At 42.2% G+C, this 7359-nt stretch overlaps 1 long non-coding RNA gene across 11 annotated transcripts; it reads right to left on the reverse strand.

Annotated features, from left to right (window-relative positions):
* Positions 1 to 252: 252 nt before the first annotated feature.
* LOC123051718 (uncharacterized) lies at positions 253 to 7079 on the reverse strand. 11 transcript variants are annotated; one of them, XR_006424246.1, is made up of 10 exons: positions 5640 to 7078; positions 4959 to 5117; positions 4065 to 4181; positions 3757 to 3989; positions 2716 to 3676; positions 2555 to 2583; positions 1727 to 2074; positions 1272 to 1474; positions 1043 to 1198; positions 253 to 665 (listed from the first exon to the last, which is right to left on the reverse strand). It is a non-coding gene; the product is annotated as an uncharacterized lncRNA (long non-coding RNA). The 11 variants fall into 11 exon arrangements; XR_006424245.1 differs by having other exon boundaries at positions 1727 to 2583; positions 2716 to 2793; positions 3435 to 3676; positions 5640 to 7076; XR_006424244.1 differs by having other exon boundaries at positions 1727 to 2583; positions 2716 to 2793; positions 3369 to 3676; positions 5640 to 7076.
* Positions 7080 to 7359: the final 280 nt, after the last annotated feature.

The following is a 7359-nucleotide window of genomic DNA, read 5'->3' on the forward strand; positions in this document are numbered from 1 at the left end:
AAATTGTTGACAACAACAACTAACAGTCATGGATACATTTCCACTTCAAACATGTCATTACTTGCCCGAGGTTGATGTAGAGGTCCTTGACGTCGCTCTTGAGCTCCTGGTTGCCATTCTCGAGGTCAAAGAACACCTACAGAGGTATTAACCACCACAACCATTTCAAATCTTGACAAACCAAAACGAAAGAGCAATCCTATATATAGGGAAAAAACACATGAATGGCACAAAACCGGCGACGATTCCTTGTTATAGAAACTAATATGCGCTCTATTTGGATCATATTTTGTTGAACAAATTGTTGCTTCAGTTCAGTACCAGTGCCACATCGATCTGTTTCACCTGATCAGTACTACAGGGTCTATCTTTGTGCAAAAAACTATAACAATGCTACGAACTTGTCGCTCTGCACCGGCTCAAAGGGCAACACGTTCCTGTCGAGGTCTGGTCCCCGGCCAGCCATTGCATGTGGAGCTGTCTCAGCCGACGCCGTCCAGGTGGAGCGTTGGTGACTCCCAGCCGAGGCCGGCCGCTTGATTTAGATGAGTTGATCCAGGTCCAACGCCGCTCCGACCTCCTCTTTGACGGGCTCCATTCCCTTATTGATGTGCCCATGCCAGTCTTAGGAGGCTGGGAGCTCAGCTATTGCCTGAATTACATGCCTGCTCACAAATTTAAAAACAGCTTGGCTAAAATCTCATATCACTTTCAGAATAAAACTTGATGAAACAGAGTTATGATAACAAAACCATGCAATGAACCAGGATTTTTGATAAATAAAATCAAAAGTACATGTTTTACTCCAACAAGCTATACTGCAATATTTCCGGTGACTCGGTTCTATCAGCACACTGATGACATAATAGATGCATTGTTCTAAGAAATAGGTACTCAGAACTGGAAATATTACCTATTTGGTAAGTGCAAGCTTCTGCCTATGGAAGTATGGATGCTTTCTATCCATCACCACAAATGAACAGAGAAACAGGGAGCAGAAGAACCCAAAATCGAGACGCTAAATGAGAGGGATAGGGCTCACAGAAAGGGTCTTCTCATTGCAGCAGCATCGACATTTGCTCAAGCCAAATCTCTCCGGAGTTGCCCACGCCTTACTCTTCGACCGACCAGACCTCCTCCAATGGTTGCCGTCAGCTCTCGCCTCCTCATGCACCCCCTTGTATTTTGTGCTTCAGCACTGAACACGAACAGAAGATTCAGCTAGTGATACTATAGATCTAACAATTGGGGAATCATATAAGTGAACTTACATCCATGCTTGACAGATCAAACCATTTCGTACCTCCTGGCAACAGTACCGAGCATCCCAAGAACCTTGCATATCATGTATGGAAGAAGAGTGAAACAGACAAAGATTTCATGACTGTGTAGCATTGGCAAGTCCCTTTTCCATGACTTCATCAATAACCGCTTCATATGTGTGCAATCCTTTGAAGTAAAGTGTACTTCCATCCTACATCGTCACCAAGAAAACATCACTTCAAGCAACAGAACGTCAACGCACCCGGATTCAGAATACACATACACTTTGTTCTAGCTGTAGAAATCTAATAGCACACTGATCAAAATAAGTGCAAGGACATAGCAAACAGGTAAAAAAGATATGAAAGACTAACTTTATCCAAACAAACAGGAAGAGGAGCAATATAAAAGGATGGGCCAGATCAAAGGGAGTTGGCTGTGGGAGAGAAGTGTCGATGATTACCACGATTCAGTTGCTAATCACCGTCGAGGATCCCAACATCGACAAACCATATCGATTCAGGAAGAGCTGGAACAATTCGTGATAGTGCTGCATCAGCCTCCCCGCTGGATGTTTTTAGTGGGAAAATACAGTATAATATGTATATCTAGTCCAGCCTAATTCTCTAGTTAATGACCTCCTTTGTTTTGTTTTATCAGATTCTATTTTAATTCAGACGATTTTATTTTACATTCAGACTGTAGTTAATTGCCTCCTTTCTCCCTCTGTCCACACCATAGACAAGGATGCACTACCAGCTTTAGCGGCCAAAATCTGGATCTATTGAGTCAGCTTCATCACCCAGATTTTCTGAAAAAGAGCACGAAATCATAATACCATTATACAGCAGTTGAAAAAATCGTACTGGGCATGGGCCGTCTATTAGCTTGGCTAAGTATGGTGCCGTCCATTAGGCTGGCTTGATTAAGAAACTTTATACATACTACTATATATTAGTAGATGAGTTACATCTCGTAAGAAAACTAAGTTACAGGAATTGAAATCCACCACCGTAACTGTACATGTATATAATAGATGAGGCTTAGACATAAAACAACATTAATTTTATGTCAACAGGGAGGTTCACAGGTCATCTGGATTTCTTTCATTTTTGTGAATTGGCATGTCAAGTGGTCGGACCGTTCCCCGGACCCTGCGCAAGCGGGAGCGATGTGCACCGGGCTGCCCTTTGTGAATTGGCATGTCAAGCAGGAGTGACGTGACAAACTAATAAACATGTTCAGTGACGTATCACAAATGCAAGGTAAGAAAACAAAAAATATTACTAACCAAGTTTACTAACTATCATTCGAGTTTGCCTGCACTGGAGGAAATGTTGCAGTATGATTCCTTGAGTTAGAAGCAGATAAAGATAATTGATTATCCACTACAAAATCTCTAACCACTGCACACATGCAATGATGGTTAGTAGGAATACACAATTTTATGACCTGTAACATTACTACAAGGTTCGTTGGTCAATGTCCTTCCAGAATATGAACTTGAATTGTGTGGGTGCATATTATGACCTGTAAAAGAATGACACGGATCATCCACCATATAGATATCCATACATCTACCTGGATCCATTTATGACTGACTACGAAAGTAAATGTCACATAAAGGACAAGGAGCAGTACACAAAAACCTTTCAACAAGTATATGTATTTAACATAGGTGTATATTAAGTTATTAACTGCAGAGCAACTTGGTAGCTAAGCAGCTATGCAAACTTGCTAACTTAAGTTTCTGTTAGCAAATGTTCGTACAGTTTCAGAAAACCTTGGGAGTAGTTGATAGGAGTTCATCTTGCTAATTACAAATATTCCAGACTACACTGCGAAAGGTGAAACTTGAATTACTAATACACTGGCAATCCTTTCAGTAATAAGATATGAACGAATAAGCAGAAAACTAATATTTCCTTATTTCCTTGTATCAAGACAGCAGACTCATGACTTACCATGGTACAGAACATGAAACTTGTCAGCGTTAATTTTAAGTTAATAGGCAAAGCTCACAAGTCATCAAGATTTTATTTCTTTTGTATGTTCACCTTATAAGTATGTTCGCCTTATAAGTATCAAGAAACTTGTTTGCTAACCTGAATATAATTCTCAACTGATGGCTAAAATGGCAGGCAGAGAAAGAGCATATCTGAACAAAATACCTGGTAGAGCACCCTACAACAAACCTCCAAAATGATTAGCGGCATTCGATCATTTCACAGTGCCTACAGAAATAAAATCGAAATAGTAATCAGGACAAAATCTTTTTTGCAGAAGTGCACTCTAAATTCAGATATAACGTTTTCAAAAATCCAGTGATGCTAAAGAGGACATATCTTGCACATATTTGAAGAAGCCACCATCATCCCGTATTGGTCATGGCAGTGAGAAACAATCAGAAGTCCTAAAACAGAGTAGGATCTATTAGAGAAAATTTGAAAAGGTGTGTTAGTATGTGACCATAAAATAAGGTTGTAGACAGACCAGGAATACTCGTTTAGATCATCATAATTACACCGTGTTGAATGTGGTGTTTTTCCATGCTGGATTTTTTCTGACTCCTACCAAATATAAGAGAACCATCTCCATTACCAAGAAGCTTCTTGCTTTCTTTCAAGAGTATGTGTTCGACCCAAAGGAATTTTTTTCGCATCATTATCGGAATCCACTCCCCTAATCGCCTTTCTCTGTATCTATCTTTAACATATTTGCTAGCCCTTAAATCTGTAGGGAAATTAGACGCAAACTATGACAGAGAAGTGTGAAACACAGTCACAACAGAATTAGCTCACCCCTTCATACTGCTGTAGAGTAGAGTATTTATATATGATATCTGGTTAGTGTAGTAAGCTGATCTTTAATTCCAAAGGCAAGTGGACCATCGGCATGTGGTTCTGCAAAAATCATCACTGAAGCAATCATATCACAAATCCATGAACTGTCATCTGTACAACAAGAACAAGGAAAAAAGGACCACAAATGGGTATCCAACTCGGCCAGCAGTGGCGACCTTATACATTGTTCAAATCAACCTGCATATATAATAAACAACAATATAATTTATTTATAAACAAAATTATGAGCAGCCAACAGACACTTAATCTTTTTAGAAACTGGAAAGTTTGATTTCATAACATAAGTGTGTTCTTTCATAAGGCACAATATCTGAAGCATTTCAATCTATACTTCAAATAACAATAGCCAACACCGTGACTAATAGTATATCAGGGAAGAACATTAGGTTCATTTTTTCATGAGGCAACAAAAATATATGATAAATATCTTCCTGCGTATTAGCAACAGGAGGGATATAAATAAGCATACAAGTTGTACTCCAGCTTAGATTGCACCATACACCTCCATTAGTCATAAAATTTAGGAATAGTGCAGCCTGTTTTGACGATGGAAAATACAAAATCTTTGTAGTCAATAAAATCAATATATAGAGTGAAAAACGAGGCAAACTCATTCTGTAACTTCTTAAGCTTCAGCTCCCCAGATTTGTACTAAATCCCACCTCAACAGCCCAAAATTACAACCGCGTTGAACTGTTCCATCTCAACAGCCCAAAAATACTAAATCCCATCAAAAACTACATGTTGAACTGTTCCAAAGCACCATTAATCAGAACATGTACAAAGAAACAAAGGAGTGATCAACAGCCAAAAATAGGCTAAATTACGAACCTGAGAATCAGGTCATGGGGTTCAAGGGGAAACTCCTTCGCGCCCTGCTGGCGGGAGTTGAGCACGACCGTGGACTCACCAGGGTCGTCAGCTGCAGAACCTGCTGCTGCTGCTGCTTGACATCGCGCTCCTGTCCCTTGCAAAGTATTATTCTGAACACTGCGAAACGCCTGTCTGAATTTCCATGATGGCACGAAACTAAATGTAAGTAATATTGCTCTAGGAAATACAGGAGTACTCGAAGAGTGCTCTGTTCATCTGATGGATTGTGCGTGTGCCAAGAGCCAGGCCAAGATGCACATTTAGTATGCATAGGAATAAAAAAAGAAACATACTTTCAATTTCAATGGGATCCCTCGGGAAGTTCCTTTGTAGTAGAACATACATTTACTCGAAGATTTCCCTTTTACTTTTCGAACCAGGATGTAAAATCATTTTCAGCGTATTAGTTGTCTTTATCTTCTCCATCAGATCCAGCCACATATACATGAATGAACAAGTGCCGTAGTGAATTCTATAAATTACAAACTATTTGAAGGTTGAAGCGCATAAATCAAGTGATTGTTATGCGTGCAATTAGACACTGGAGCAGATGATGTACTACCCAAAGCCAAGCCTCACATCATTTGTAGAAACTGCAAGCCAAATCAAACAACAACAAAATTGAAGAGCACCATTTACCTCTGAATGGCAAGCATCCCCTCTTGAAAAAGCTGATCCAAGTTGAGGTAGCCCAAGAATCCACATGCGCTGTGGTGAAGAGGAGGTAGGTTGGCAGCCCCATCGCCTTGTCCACGTGCACCGCAGATCCTATGACACCGTCAGCGACAACACGGATCACCGGTAGAACTCTGTTCGTCCTTCCGTGCCTCCCGACAAGCTCCGACGCGTGGTGTCGTGCTCGGAATGAGGGAGCTGGGCAAGCGGCCTATGCGTTGCTACGGACGGCGGCAGCGGCGGCCCTGAGAAATTGCAAACATAACATATTACAAAATGGAAGGCAATATAGTAACACCCATATTAGCATCCTGACACATGGAACTGGGAAATTGAGGGACATGTACAGTAGCTACAATACCATACTTACCAGTCAGATTAGCATAACCCACCAGTCAAATTAGCATAACCCACATCTATCTAAATGACAAGAAATTTAGGCTAAAATACTTTAGGATAAACTGGAAGGCAATATAGTAACACCCATATTAGCATCCTGACACATGGAAGTGGGAAATTGAGGGACATGTGCAGTAGCTACAATACCATAACTTACCAGTCAGATTAGCATAACCCACATCTATCTAAATGACAGGAAATTTAGGCTAAAATACTTTAGGATAAACTGGAGACATTAAAAGATAGTTCTGCAAGGCTCACCTTAAATAGCAGTACTTACGAAGCAAGATAGCATGTCTTGAAGATTCATCTTGTATGCACCTAGTAGCAGATATTCCGAACATGTACCGAAAACATATTCCTATAGGTAAATGCAATGGCTTACAGTACAAAACATGTGTACTACCGTCAATGCTATCTCCGGAAGGTGTTGCATTGCCAATGTGTTAGTGATAACGCATAGCAATATGAATAAAGGCATACAACAAGAGGAAAATGAGGAGAAGGCCGGGGTACACTCCTCCATGGATCTGGCAGCAACGACTGTGGCTACCTCGCTGGCGTCGTCGGCGGTGGCCGGGAAGCTCCGCCGGTTGTGGCCACGGCCAGATCCCGGGAGCACGGTGACGGGAGGTCGGGGAGGGAGAAGAACAGCGGTGGTGGAGGTCCCCTTCCGTCGATCTAGCGACGTGCAGGATCCATCCGAGAGGAGGTCGATGGAGGTGAGGGCCGGCCGGCTTCGGCGATTGCGGACCTCGGCGGCGACCTGGAGGCGGCGGTGTGTCACAGTCGCAACCTGGAGGCGGCGGCTCCTCTCGGTCCTCAGCTGCAGCGGCTAGTCTCAGATCTCGGTGGCGGCTCCTCTCGGTCCTCAGGCGCGGCGGCTACTCTCGGACGTTGGCGGCGGCGCTGTGACCTGCAGTTGCGTCAGGAAGAGGACGGCGGCGGCGTTTACTCTCGAGGGGATCGAGATGAGCCGCGTTTGGTGCCGGGTGGGTTTTTCGGGTGCGTGTGTGCGGGGTGGGGATGTGACGAAAAAAAACCAATGAAAAAAACCGGACGAAAATGGTGGGACGAAAAATAAACCCGGAACGCGGACTACCAACTGAGACATTAGGAGTAGAGATGATCATATCACAGACATTTTATCCTCTTGTCATGACGATCTTCAACTTCACTCTGAAATTACTTGAACCTTTCAATAATTCAGACTTGTGTTTCATCAAGTAAATATTCCCAGCATCTACTCAAATCATCTGTGAAGTAAGAAGATAACGATATCCAC

The sequence above is a fragment of the Triticum aestivum genome, chromosome 2D (genome assembly GCF_018294505.1).
Source record: "Triticum aestivum cultivar Chinese Spring chromosome 2D, IWGSC CS RefSeq v2.1, whole genome shotgun sequence".
Classification (NCBI taxonomy): Eukaryota; Viridiplantae; Streptophyta; class Magnoliopsida; order Poales; family Poaceae; genus Triticum; species Triticum aestivum.